Below are 15042 nucleotides of genomic sequence, written 5' to 3' on the forward strand. Positions count from 1 at the left end.
GTCTGGTAACCATCCCTGCAGCAACACCCAAGACAACTCCAAACCCCGAAAATGCCCCCACATTCACATCTCTTCCTTTCACTCCCCACCCCCAGCAGCCACCATGGCCACTTTCTCCACACCAAAGCCACATTTTCTTTGATTACTAATCACAATAGTTCCAGAATAGAATATCAGTAAGACCACTCCAATCCATACTCTATTTCTCCATCCTGTGGACCTTAGAATGGTTGTGTCTACTCCATATCTATATCAAGAGGGGGCTTAGATTCCACATGGATGCTGGATGCAATTCTCCTGCTTTCAGTTGTAGGCACTCTTGGCTCCCTGGTGTGGTGGTTGACCTTCTTCACCTCCATGTTACCTGAGTGGGAGAAGTCCAATAAACCAGAGTGTAGGAGTTGCAAGTCTGTTGAGGCTCAGGGCCTGGCTATCACATGGTCAGTCCAGAGATTCAGGTCCCCTGGATATACATTAACCCCCAGCACCAACTACAGTTCTGGTAAAAGTAACAGAGTCTTGTGGACAAAGATCACATCTAAGTCCAGCTCTATCACACAGAAACACAAACTCCAAAGTAGGGCCAACTGAGACGGCACTGAACTCCATCTGCCATGACCATAGAACCTGTGGGTCTCTGTAGTCCTCAGTAGAACCAATACCTGGGGTTGCATCTACTTTAGCTGTCTTTGGGACTCTGCTGAGGTGTGCATAAGGGCAACCCCTCTGATAACCTCCCGGCTCTTTTTGGAGACTCATAGCCATATAAACTCATTTGTCCTTTCCATTTCCCCCTTTCCTTCAGGTCAAAAAGCATTTTTAACTGCTGGTATTATATGTAGACTGAGATATTCTGCTGGTCTGAGTTGAACCTTTTATTCAAGGTCATTTTCTAGTTACATCATCAGCTGGTACTTGGTAGTAATCCCTCGGCACCAGGGAGGCTCATCCCCAGGAGTCATGTCCCACGCTGGGGGGAATGCAACACATTTACATGCTGAGTTTGGCTTTGAGATTGGCCACATTTGAGCAACATGGAGGCTCTCAAGAGGTAACTCTTGGCACCCTGCAGCTCTAGGCCTTGTTCTTATTTCAGGTGCACAGGCTCACGAGCATAGTCATTAGTATCAAGGGCTCATTGTTGGACCTTCGTTCTTTTTTGGTCTTTGCCATTGCACTTGGGGGATTGTTGCTGTTCCTTTAGGGACTGTGATAGAGCTCCCCTGGTTAGGAACTCAGCACTCGCTCAGTTGTTACTTTTAATTGTAACCACTATGAAAATATCCAAACATTTTTATGTACCTTGTATATATGCCCTGGAGAACTCCCTGCCAACCATGTGTCCCCTGTCAATAACATCCCACACCAGTATTCTTCCCCTGCCGTTATGAAACCTCTCTGTGATCCAAAACTTCTTCAAAAGTGAAGCCCAATATATTGCCAAGTTCCATTAATAGTAAAATGGAATGTAGTGATGAGTTTAAAGGTTAGATATAGAATACATATTAATTTGGAAAAATTAAGGTAAAAATAAATTGGGGTATCAAAAAATTTAAAAATGCAAAAGCTTTGTTTTTGATATTTTGCCTTCCATCACTGCAATAAGTGTTGCCCTGTATGCAAATTGGCAAGGCAACTACTTCTGTCTTTTCTTCAGTGTCTACATCCTATCTTTTTCTTTTTTTTTTCCTAATTATTAAGCTTATCTTCACAAAAGTTTTAGATCACAGTAATTCATATATACAATATACAATACTCCCACATATCCAACATAAAACCCTTTTCCCTTCCACAGCAATAATCTTTTTACATATTCATATTATATTTACTGAAACTGATGTACAGATATTGAGACTATAGCTTTCAAACAAGGTAACATTTGGGTTTACATTGTAGTTTATATTTTAGACTATACAGTTTTCTAAATTTTTAGTTATCTTATGTTTTACATTATGAATTTCCTTTTAGTCTATCAACCCCTATATATTTTTGGTGTAATTTAAAATGTCCTATATCCTGTAATAGCATCTTAAATATAGTTCTACTGTTTAGATTAATTTTATGCCACTTTCACTGCTGTTACTTTGGGATTGATGACAGCATTAACTCTTTTCACACCTGTAAAGAAGACATTGTAAATGGTCTAGAAATAGGCTGTGTTGTGAAATTATCCATGTTTTATACTATATAGCATTTGTAGTTGAGAGAAACAGTGAGGAATTGCCTGGAAAATAATTTTGTTATCTCTTGTGAGACTTCTATTGGGGATTTCAAGTGGAAAAAAAATTTCATAAACTTCCAAAAGAATTATTTTTTTACCCGCTCCTCCTGCAGATCAGTGTGATAAATATTAGCCCTCCAAATCCTCTTCCTGATTAAGTATTGTCATGTAACATTACAGTCGGTGCTGCACATTCTTGAATAAGAATTATCAAATCTTGTTTTCAAAACCATGAACAGCAGTGATTTCCAGTTGTGCTTCAGTCCACACCAGTGTTCAGTCAGGGGTTAATAGTTTGAGTTGTTCACTGTTCACTAAATGTTTCTGCCTGTCTGCGTTCCAGGCATCTGGTAAGATCCTGGACCCCTCGTGGTTGGATGGGGCCAAGTGACTAGTTCTGGCTAATGAGTTATAATCCAAAATTGCAAGTGTCACTTTCAGGATGGAACATTTAATGGTGAGAACTTTCAGAGCTCATCCTTCTCTGCCAGAGCAACTAGCAATGCTCAGATGGTGACTGCTCTGATACCTTGGATCCCACAGCAAAGACCATGTGGCACAGAGCCTCCAGTCAACCAATGATGACATATAATATAAGTGAGAAATAAACCTTTATTTTAAGCCATTAAGATTTCGAGGATGTTCGTTACAGCAGCCTTATTAAGACTATGCCAATTGGGAAAAAAGTTTGCATGATCAAATGAGTCGAAGACCCTTCTTTAGAGCAGGACTTGTCAAAACTTTCAATGTGCTATGCACATTCTGACTCTGTCGTAGTTTTCTAGGGGCTGCCACATCAAAGAACTACAAACTGGGTAACTTAAAACAATAGAAATTTATTGCATCACAGTCCTGGAGGCTAGAAGTCTAAAATCAAGGCGTCAGTAGGACCATGATTCCTCAAGTCTATAGGGTTCTGGCAGTGGCTTACTAGCAAACTGGGTCATTCTTCGGCTTGTGGCATAACCCAATCTCTGCCTCCATCACATGGCCATCTTCTCCCTGTGTATGTCTATGTCCTAATTTCTGCTGCTTATAAGGACACTAGTCATATTGGATAAGGGCTTACCCTGATCTAGTTTTGCCACCTCTTATGTAAGGTAACATTTTCAAAGATCTTGTTTCCAAATAGGGTCACATTCACAGACCAGGGGTTAGGACTTGAATATGTCTTTAGGGGGGATACATTTCATTATAACACTCTCCAAGAAGGGCATATATATACAATATTTCCCAAACTTATTGGTGATCTGTGGAACAGATAAAAGCAGGTATGAACTTTAATTCTGTATCATCTCAGAAATACATTTTAAGTAGAGCTATCCCTGATAGGTCTGCCTACTATAAGGAGCCAGGACTCACTAGCCTATTCTTTTATAATGTATAACAGTAAATCAGCAATACACATAATGATAGATCCCTAGATGATACTTAGGCCCATTGGCCCAGATGCACCTTGATGGCCTTTCTTGAAAACATCCTACTCAGAAAATGAAGGGCTCCTCTTTTAAGTGTTATGGCAGCACTGCATTAAGTTAAAATAACAATTCTTATCTCAAATATAACATACTGAGAATCCATGGTCACTCTGGGTCTCATGAAGACCCACCATCTCTCCGCACTAAGTTATAGCTTGTGTTGAAGGGCTCTCTTCTTGCCCTAGTACATGAGGTCTCCATTGCACGCTACTAAAAGTTAATAGAGCCAGGCAATTCCTAGAAGACCTGACCAGAGGCCTCTTCCAGTTTCTATCTTCTCCTAAATCCAAGGCAAATATCCTTTTTCCTGGTCACCCAAACTAACCATAGAGGAATCCTTGACGTTTGCCTCTGTATCCAGGAGGGAAATAAAACTAAGCAATAAAATATCAAAAAGAGGCCTTCCTTTTGGACGCTATGTTATTGGTCTCTGCATCTGTAGCAGAAGGGTTTTGTGAAGTGTTTAGAGAGAATCCTTCCTTTATCTAGTCTCAACAAATATTGATTGAGGTATTCCTATGGGCCAAGTACTATACTAGGTACTAGGAATAGAGTTTGTGCAAATAAAAACAAAAGAAAGCTTCCCTCTTCTCTTGGAACTTATTATTTACCCAAGAGACAGACATTACAATTAACCCCAACTGTGATTAATACACTGAAGGAAACCTACAAGTTTGCTGTGAAAATGTAGTAGGGGAAATACCATTTGAAGGAGACTAGAAGCCTGAATAGGAATGAACCTGATTAAAGGCAGGGGGAGTAGCAGCTGTGGAGGCTCTGAGTCAGTAAGGAGCATGGCATATCATGAGAGAGGGCTGAGGGAGCTGGTCTGTAGAGATAGAGGAAAAGAGTGGTGGGAGATGAAGCTGGAGATATAGGTAGAAGCAGGTTATCATGTGAGGGCTTAAAAATGATGTTGAATACTTTGGGTTTTATCCCAAGTTCAAAGAGAAGGCATTAATGGGTTGTGAGTATGGGAATGACATTATCAGATTCATATTTCAATACAACTTTGGATATTGTGTAGAGTACGAATCGGGAAGGAACAAAGCTATGTGCAGGAAGACCAGTTATTAGGCTACTGTAGTAGTCCATCAGAGAAGGGGAGGAGGGGGCAGAAGGCAGGATTTACTAGTGTCAAGAAGTTGAACTATTCAAAAATAGGAAGCAAAGTTGAGGGAAGTGTGAAGGATCACTCCTCAGCTGCACAGGTGGGAAGGCTGTGTGTGCATTCAGTTTTAGGTGTTTATGAGACATCCAAATGGAAATGTAATAAGCCCTTGAAACATGGGTCTGGGACTCAGCAGAGAGGTCTGGATGGGAAATACAAACGTAGGAAGGAAACTGTTAGCAAAAAGATGGTATACTCAGTTTCGGAGTGGACATAACCATCTTAGGGCCCACAGAATGGAGGAATAGAGTATGGATTAGAGTGGACTTACTGATATTCTATTCTGAAACTATTGTGATTAGTAATGGAAGTAAATGTAGCATTGATGTGGAGAAAGTGGCCACGGTTGCTGCTGAGGGTATGGAGTGAGAAGAAGAGATGTGATGTGGGGGCATTTTCAGGACTTGGAGTTGTCCTGGGTAGCACTGCAGGGACATTGTATGTTCTCCCATGGTCCACTGGGTGGACTGGGGGAGGTGTAAACTATAATGTGGACCATTGACCATGTGTTGCAGCAGTGTTCAGAGATGTATTCACCAAGTGTAATGAATGTCCCATGATGATGGAGGAGGTTGTTGCTATGGGAGGAGTGGGGTGAGGGGGGTGGGGGGGTATATGGGGACCTCATATTTTTTAATGTAACATTAAAAAAAAATAAAGAAAAAAAAGATGGTATGCTAAGATAAGGCAGCTCAGAGATGAAGAGATCTAGAAAGCTTGTCACTCCTGCCCTACCACCACCACCCCATCGGCACAAACTTAATATTAATGACTTTTTTTCTCAAAGAGCTGAGGTTGCAGAGCAAAAACCTAACCTGAAATCTGGAGACAGAGAGGGACCTGTAAGGAAAAACAGGACTTGTGCATTTGGGGCAGGCACAGAATGCCATTCAAGTAGGTCAGAAGATGGGAAGCCCCTGGAGGCTGCAGACACAGAGGTGTTCTCACCCTCTTAGAGGCTTTTCCTTCAGGAACTCCAGCATAGGGAAGATGAGGAAGAATCCTGAGAAGGCTTCCCTGTGGTGCTGGCTGGGGGAGGGAACGTACACCAGTGCTAAACTCCTCCCCCACTTATAACCCCTAGCTCCCTGAGAACAAAAGCCTTCTGTAGAGGGAAGAACAACAAAAACAGTAGCCTGAGGGTGCTAGTGGAAACCCAGTCAGGGGGAAACAAGGTCTACCCCCAGGGGAAGGACAGGGAGTCCTGCAAGGACCAGTACCACAGCTGGAGAAGGGGCTGGAGCACTTGTGAAGGCACACCTCCAGATCCACATCCACAATGCCTGCCTATGACTGAGGCTAAATCAGAACACGAGGAAACAGACCTCACCCCTACCCCACCATGCCAACAATCCTCAAATGAAATTAGTGGTCCAATGCAGACATGGGGAAAAACCCTTTGGCAAATTAGTCTACACCTAAAACATAAGTTTTCCCCAGAGGAGTCTGAAGCCTGTGGTGCACTGAAGGGAATCAGAGCAACAAGTTTCAAACTAAGCCAACTTCTGTTCTGAATTAACACAACCTCCACACTAAAGGTCTAACAGAAAGAAAGTGTGCTCATTATCAAGCATAAAATATATACATCTAAATCTGTACCTTCCTGTACAATATGACTAGAGTTCAACAGAAAATTACAAGGCATTCAAAAAGGCAAGAAAAAATAGGCTAAAATGACAAAGCAATCAACGGAACCAGACTAAGATGACACAGATGTTAGAATTATCAGACAGGGAATTTAAGATAATGATGACTAATATGTTAATGCTCCAGTAGAAGATCAGATTGGTAATTTCAGCACAGAAATGGAACCTATAAGAAATAATGAAAAGAAAATGATAGAAATTTGTAAAATGCAATAACAGAGATGAAGAATTCCTTCAATGGGCTCATCGTAGACTTGGAAAGGAAAAAAATCAGTGAGCTTGAAGAAATTATTCCAACTGAAATGCAAAGAGAAAAAAGAGTGAAGGAATAAAGACCATCCAAAGCTGTAGGGCAATATTCAATGGTCTAACAGAAGCATGGTTGGAATTCCAGGATGAGAAGAAAGAGAGGATGAAGCAGAAGTGTTTGAAGAAAGCAAAAGAGATTACCTAGGGAGAAAGAGTATCATGTAAAGAGAATAGGTGGAGCATCAAGTTTCAAGGACTTCTACTGTTTATGGTCGAGTGGAGTCAAAGACCCCAAAGGTGACTGGAAAGGGATATCTAAGGGAATAGAAATAAGTTTAGAGGAGTGCAATCTCACGGAGGCCAAGGAAGAAACCAGAGTGTTTCAAGAAGGGGATGGAATTCACTGTATTGAAAGTGGAAAAGGTTAGATAAGATTGACTGAGAGGGAAAGATAAGGCACTAGTTCAAGGGCTAAGGCAGACAGGGAGGGTTTTCCTTTTTTCTTTTACAGTATGGATATGAATAGAACTATAAGGATGAGACTTTAAGAGAAAGATTGAAAATAGAGGAGAGAAAAGGAGCTAGGCACAAGGGAATTGTGCGTTAGGACTCTTTTAGTGGAAAGTGACAGTGATCCACTTCAAAACAGCCTAAACAATAATGACAAATGAAATATGGCCCATATAACTGGAAACTCCTTGGGTAGATCAGGCATGGCTAGTTCTAAAGGTATAAGCAGTTTCATTGTGACTGTCTCACTGTTGATCTTTCTCTTTTTCTCCTGGCTTTGCTTTCCTAAAACCTGGTGTCATTCTCAAACAGCTCTTACCATGTACTAAACTTAACGCTGTATCAACTTAGCATCTTCTTTCTCAATACATTCAGCAAAAGTCCTGGATCAACTCCCATCGGAATGACTTGAGTCTTTTGTCTGACCTGATCTATTCACTATGGCCAACAGAATGAAACATCTGCTGATTTGCCAGGCCCTAGTCAAATGTTTGCCTAGAGCATGGAGTTAGGTTTAGCACTCCTAGGCTAAATATATAGTCTAAGAACGAGGTAAAAGAATTAGCCTAAAGGAAAATCAGGGCTTTCAGATGAAGGGACAGTGGATGCTAGACTGACCGCTCTAGATGATATCTTTTTATTTTATTTTATTTTTTTTATTTATTTCTCTCCCTGTCCCACCACACTCTGGTTGTCTGTTCTCTGTGTCTGTTTGCTGCGTCTTCTTTGTCCGCTTCTGTTGTTGTCAGCGGCATGAGAATCTGCGTTTCTTTTTGTTGTGTCATCTTGCTGAGTCATCTCTCCATGTGTGTGGCGCCATTCCTGGGCAGGCTGCACTTTCTTTCACTCTGGGCAGCTCTCCTTACAGGGCACACTCCTTGTGCTTGGGGCTCCCCTACGTGGGGGACACCCCTGCATGGCAGGGCACTCCTTGCACACATCAGCACTGCACATGGGCCAGCTCCACACTGGTCAAGGAGGCCCGGAGTTTGGACCGCAGACCTCCCATGTGGTAGACGGACACCCTAACCACTGCCGCCCTCTAGATGATATCTAGTACATTTGGTACACTTCTTAGAATGGGATGAACTCAGAAAGGACCAGCACAGATTCTGAATGGTTTGTAGATGTGGTGGCAGGTGTGATGCAACAAAGGAAATGATACCAGAGTCTGAAAGCAAGCTCATTTCAGCTACACAGCTTGATTAAAATGAAAAAAACAAACAAACCATGAACCATCCATATCCTGCTTCTGCTAGCATAAAATAATAGATTCCATGAAGGGAGAACTATGAAAAACTTCCCAAAGAAAAGCATAGTTTTGTAGCAACCTCTATTATGAGTTCCTTGAGTGTAAAGACCATGTTTGTGTCACCAGCATCTACACAGTTATGTTACATAGTTGACATTCAATAAATGTTGGATGATCCAGACAAGCTCAGGAATTCAGTACCCTGTCAGTGGGCCTAACTTTGGAATTTATGTCCCCCAGTGTAAAAGGGTTAGACTTATTTAATTTCCCTAAACCTGGCTCTTCTACTCATTTTATTTGAACCTATAATTAGCACTATACTTGTTAAATATGTCCCAGAGACTTAAATCTTTGGTCCATTCATGTGCCAGTTGAGTCTTGAATCTCAGTGAGTTGCAATCAACACCTATGCTCCAGTTCATTGGGCTCACCCAGGACAACTAACAAGGAGATGATGATGGACAATGCCCATCCCAAGGAACAAAGAGTGTTTGCAATGCAAGCAGGACAGTTCCATCCATCTACCCCATGGGGTCTCAGCTCCTTCTCAGCTAGAAAGAGTGGGCATCGTTACCCCCAAATCCTCAAGTTTGGAGAATGAACAATGGACTAAAGTAAACTTATTATTATTCTATTATAGACTTATTATTATTCTAACAATGGAAGAACTTCTATCATTGCTATAAAGGCAGTGGCCACAAGAGGTTCTGAGGGGAGGGCAAGGGAAGAATAGGTTAATGTGGGGGCATTTTTGGGACATTGGAATTGTCCTACATGACATTGCAATAACGGATAAAGGCCATTGTGTATTTTGCCATAACCTACAGAAATGTGCAGGACAGAGTGTAAATTATAATGTAAACTATAGTCCACAGTTAGTAGCAATGCTTCAATAGGTATTCATCAATTGTAACAAATGTATCACACTAATGAAAGATGATAATGTGGGAAGGGGTAGGACAGGGAGGGGGTGGGGTATATGGGAATCCCTTATATTCTTTATGTAGCATTTATGTAATCTAAAGTTTCTTTAAAAAAAAAAATTAAGAAATAAACATTGGATGAATGAGCCCATAAATGAATAAATGGAAGCACACAAAAATCTAACAGCATCACAAATCCTCGTGTACAACAAGCACATTTTCTTCCAGGGTAAGATATCATCTATCTTGTATGGAGCTCTTATATTAAGTATGTGAATTAAGCACTTTACATATTCAATTTTATTTAATTATCATTACAGTAACATAGCTGTGAATGTACCCTATTTATACATGAGAAAACATACCAAGAGTGGTTAGATTAAATAACCCAAGAATACACATCATTCCGGATTTTTTGCTACATCATACTTGCTCATGCCTTCCTGGAGTTCATTTTTTATTGGTTATTTGACAAACTCCTTTACCTAGATAGTGTAGTCTATGCTTTAATCTAGCCTAGATTTCTTTGAGTCCTACTGGGAATGAAATACCTCACTAATTAGACTTCAATTCCACTACATTATAGTTCCTAATTTGCTTTCATATTATGCAGCTAAAAACTAAGTAAACAGATTAAGAATTCTTAACAACAACCAGAGTTGGCAGGCATGCCTTTAGGCCAGCATCAAACGGCAAGGTGATTGATATAGTATACTGCAGTTTTCTGTCATCTTGAACATGATACGGAATGAAGCAGATAATGTCACTCATTTTGTTGAATTACATTCTAGTTTCCTTCAATTTCCTTCAATTAAATAAGCATAATGTTACAGTTCTTTCCAGAATGGTTCTAATATATATATATATATATATGCTCTTTTATTTTCTTCTTGAGATCTTTTAAAAATTGATGTGATTTTTCTGATTTGGTTCCACTTAACTTCATTTTAAACCTACTTCTCCAGTCACTTTTTGTTTCATTCTGGAGGACAGTCTTTTTAGAATTTATAACCCATCACTGTTGTGATCTACCATCTGTCTCAAGAAACTCAGAACCCATTTACATGTTATTTACACTTTGAGGTTTGCACAATTTTATTATCTGTGATCAAATTGTTTGTATAATGGAAAACAGTTTGTCTTTGGCAGTTTTCTGATTATCATTGAAAATGTAACTTGGATGCTAGATATCAAATATTTTTTTCAACATTTAAAAGAAACAAAATGCAAAAAAGGGAGCAAGCCCTTTTTTGATGTTCAACTTATGCATTTTATGAAATAATCAAGTGCATTTAAAAATAAGTGCTCATCTTTTTTTTGTTGTTGAGAAGAAAACTTAGAATTCATTAATAATCATTAAAATCATGCTGAGAAACACAAATACTAATTTCCTTTATTATATTTTTCTACCTGTCTATTTGAAATAAATACTTTAAGATCTATAATGAGTATTTTTACCAAAAATGAATTTCAGCAGCGTATGTAGTAAGTGGAGCTGGCCTGACTAAAAGTTCAGAGGTAACAATGCAAATTGCCTCTTAATATGATGATTGTAGAATATGTCCTCGAGGCATGATTCCATAAGTGGAAAGAAGTTTATGCTGAGCTACCTATAATGCTTAATGAATGTATTCACTCAAATACATTTTTTTCTGTGAGCATGAGTTGCTGAGGACAACAGAAACATCACAGTTTCCCTTCTGTACATTAATCTTCTCCATTTTCTAGACAGATATGGTTTTCTTCCAGGCATTACTGAAACAAAACTCAAGGTACTTTTGGACAACCAGGTTGGGCTTATTCTCGCTCATCAAAGAGGAATTGTAAGAGTTGTATTATTTATTCAGTGCCCCAAGGTAACAGCAGGAAGTGCTTTACAAGGGACAGAAATCATCTGACAGTAATGAAATCATGTTCTTGCAGAACAAACAATATAAGGCCCTAGAGGTAATAGGCACAAGAAAGAGTCCAGTACAACAATACTCTTTTGTATACTCTGGGGAAGGCAGGGCACAGCATACAGTTAGTGGAGTTAGAAAGCTTCATAAAGGAAGGAGATGTGCTGAGTTTCTTTGCAGCAGGAAGAGGAGCTATGCTGATGGGCACGAGTTGGGAGATCAGTGGGGGAGGATTACGTAGGGTGTTGGCCCGAACTTATCAGTGCCTGAATAGAATTGTTAAAGATGCCAGAGGAGATGACAGGGCCAGAGGAAGAAGAGGGGGTGCGGTGCAGGATGGATGTGGGAAGGATGAGGAAGAATCGTAAGCAGGTGCAGAGTCATGGGGAGGCTGGAAGGTGAAGAGAAGCCAAAGTAGAGTGGGAGAAGCATAGTCTGAACAGCAGGAAAGGAAAATGGACTTGGCAGTAACATTTGGCAAAGACAGGAGCAGAGAACTGATGAGAAAGAGGCCAATGAGAAGGAGTTTGTGTAAATCAAGGCAGGATGTGATGAGTATTTTGGCAGCAGGAAGAAATAAAAAAGAACAGATTTTAGAGAAAAAAGATTTTAAGAAAAGCTAGATGTGTTTATATACAGATAAAGAGAACATGAACCCAGGAGTCAGGTTTAATCTCTTTCCATAGCTATCTTCCTTCTCACTTACTCCCGTGTCAAACAGCTCCTATTTTGTAAAAAATAAAAGCTCACCTTGACCTTATGACACTGTTTTCCTGCTGTCTAGCTACCTGTCTGTCATCCCTTTTCTTCTGGTTTTAATCTGTCTTTTGGATGCCTCTAATTCTATATCTCCAACAAGAACAGATTCTCAGAGCTCCACATTTGCATTTCTGCTGGATGGATATTTCTTCATGGATATACTGCTATTACCTCAACATATGTAAAACTGAGGTTTCTTTTATACATAAAAGAGCAAAAACATCTCCTCTGTGTTATCACTGTCCTCCCAGTCATCCACTCTCACTCTCACATGTCTAGTCACCGAGGCCAGCAAATGCCTCCCCCAGAGTCTGCTCTTCTTTGCCACCCTCAGGCCCTAACCTAGCGCAGACTCCCTTATCCTCCTGGGTGTTGCCTCTGCCAGCTGCTCTGGTCATTCAGTGCCCTTCAGACAGGTCAGTCTATTAAAACATCCTTCCCTTTTCCTATCTGAAGAATTTTACTGTCCTTAGTCTTTTATTCAAGGGCTTCCACAATCTGGCCCCGACCTGTCTTGAACTTCGGTCTTCTCCCTTCCTGTATGTATGTCTTCAGTTTCAACAGAATTTGTCTGCCTAACCTCCTCAAGCATGTTATGTCCTATATCTACACATTTGCTCCTATTTTTTCTTCAGGTGGGAATTCTCATTTTTCTCCTCCCTCCCTCCCTTGCTTACTCTTCATGTCCCATTTAGTCTAAATCCTAGCCACCTTTCATGACTTCTCATCATGAAGCTTTTCTTTACCACTATATAGATTAAGCTACTAAAATATAGACACCGAAGCATTTATTGATTCAGACAGGATAGAGTCTTGATTTCCTCTCTTAGGTAAAAGAATAGAGGTAGGCAAAACAGTCTGGACTGGGTAGGCAGCTCTTGTCTATGAAGCTGTTCAGGATTCTTTTATCTTGTTGCTCTACTCATGGACATGGTGAGAGCTTTAGTATGGGTGAAAAACACAGGTCCACATTTCATCTTGCTGTAAAGGCGAAAGGGAAAGTCGAGGACAAAGCAATTTCCTTTCAAGGGTGTGATTTGGAACACCACTTACCTAGCTGTAAGGGAAGCTGGGAAATATAGTCTCTAGCTGGGAGTCTGATCTCAGCTAAAATTCAGGAAGTCTTATTATTAAAAAGAAAATGGGGAGGTGGGGGTGTGAATTAGCTTCTTGTGCAACAATCATCAAATCTCCAAGGATCAAAGTCCTAAGGATCCAACTGCCTCCAATCTTCTGGACCTATCTGCTAGTGTTGAATTTATGCTCTCTGGTTTTTTTTTTCTTCTTTTGTTATATATTGTTTACCTCTCCATCTAAAATACAAGGTCCTTGAGGGTTCTAACTGTGTGATGCAGTTAAACCAGTACTGCAATTTCTTATGTGAAGAAATTTATATTGTTTACTATTATTTAAATACTTCTTTAATCTGACTCAAACTCAATTCTGTGTCTCAAACACTTAGCATGGGGCCTGGTATGTAGTGGGTGCATAAAAAATACTTTTTATTCTTATGAATTATGGTGATGATGATAATGTCACCTATTGGGTCTGAGCATGACTGGAATTTGTAGCACAAGCTGAGAGAGATAAACCTATCCTGAACAGCACATTAGGACTTATTGGTGGGAAGAGCATTATAAACTCCAAGAGGGCTGAAGAGTGGGCATGCTGCTGCTCTCTAGAGGTGAGTATGCTCAAATAAAGGAAAATGGTGGGAGCCAATGATACTCTCCTTCTGTATATTTCTTTCTATGTATTTCTCCATTTCCTTGCTCTCATGGGGTGCAAACATAAGGCCATTTTTCTGACTTCTCTGCCCAAACCGAGGGCTGCCTCAGGTGGTCTGTCCAATGACTTCACAAGACAGAAGCAGTTCCTTCTCTCCTTCATACCTAACCAACAGCGGCAGCAAGGGGAAGACTGGGGGGAGGGGGCGTGTGGAGTAAGACTTTCAGACACTCACTCTCATAATGTCCCTCAAGTCTTTGATATGGATAATAGAATTTCTTTAATGCTATGCAAATGCAGCATACTTTATCCCCCCCACCTAGTAGAATGCTGCCCTTAATTCCTGATTTTACAGAAATTTGGATAAGCAAAGTATTAGAGCCTTCCCAAATGCAAGGGATGGTAGGCAAGTAGAGAAAGGGAGTTGAGCTGATTGTATTGCTTAAACTTAATACATATGATAAATCTATTACGTAAAAGTGCTTTTGACATCACTCTGCTAACTTTCTGTTATGGGCTGAATTGTGTCCAAAAGATATGTGTAAGTCCTAATGCCTGGTCCTTTGAATGTGGTCTTATTTGAAAATAGAATCTTTGAAAGTGTAAGAAGATGACACTAACCTGGATTAGGGTGAGATCTAATCCAAAATGACTGATGTCCTATAAGTAGTGGAGAATTGGACACAGAGAAGGCCATATGAAGATGAAGGCAGATGCATCTACAAGCCAAGAAACACCAAGGGTTGCCAGCAAACATCAGAAGCTTGGAAGAGGCAAGGACAGATTCTCCCCTACAGGTTTCAGATGAAGCATGACCCTGCTGACTTCAGACTTCTAGCTTCCAGAACTGTTAGACAATAAATAGCTGTTGTTTTAATGCATCCACTTTGCTATAGCAGCACTATGAAATGGAGATACCACCCAGATGTATGCATGAGGTATCCTCAGGTATAATTGGGATCAACAGACCTAAGGAGTTTATGTGCCAAGCTCATGATCTTATTTAATCCTCATATCATCTGTGTGAGGGCAACATTAGTCTAATTTTACAGTGAGGAAACCAAGGCTTGGAGGAGTTGAAGAGCTCACCCAGTATCAAGTGTGTTGTGATAGATTTTAACCCGGGTTTTCTGATTTCAAGTCCTGCTCTGTTTCTCACACGCCATAAATTATGAGCATGCTACATTTAAGATGGCAAGAAGAAAAG

This window comes from Dasypus novemcinctus, chromosome 11 (genome assembly GCF_030445035.2).
Source record: "Dasypus novemcinctus isolate mDasNov1 chromosome 11, mDasNov1.1.hap2, whole genome shotgun sequence".
Classification (NCBI taxonomy): domain Eukaryota; kingdom Metazoa; phylum Chordata; class Mammalia; order Cingulata; family Dasypodidae; genus Dasypus; species Dasypus novemcinctus.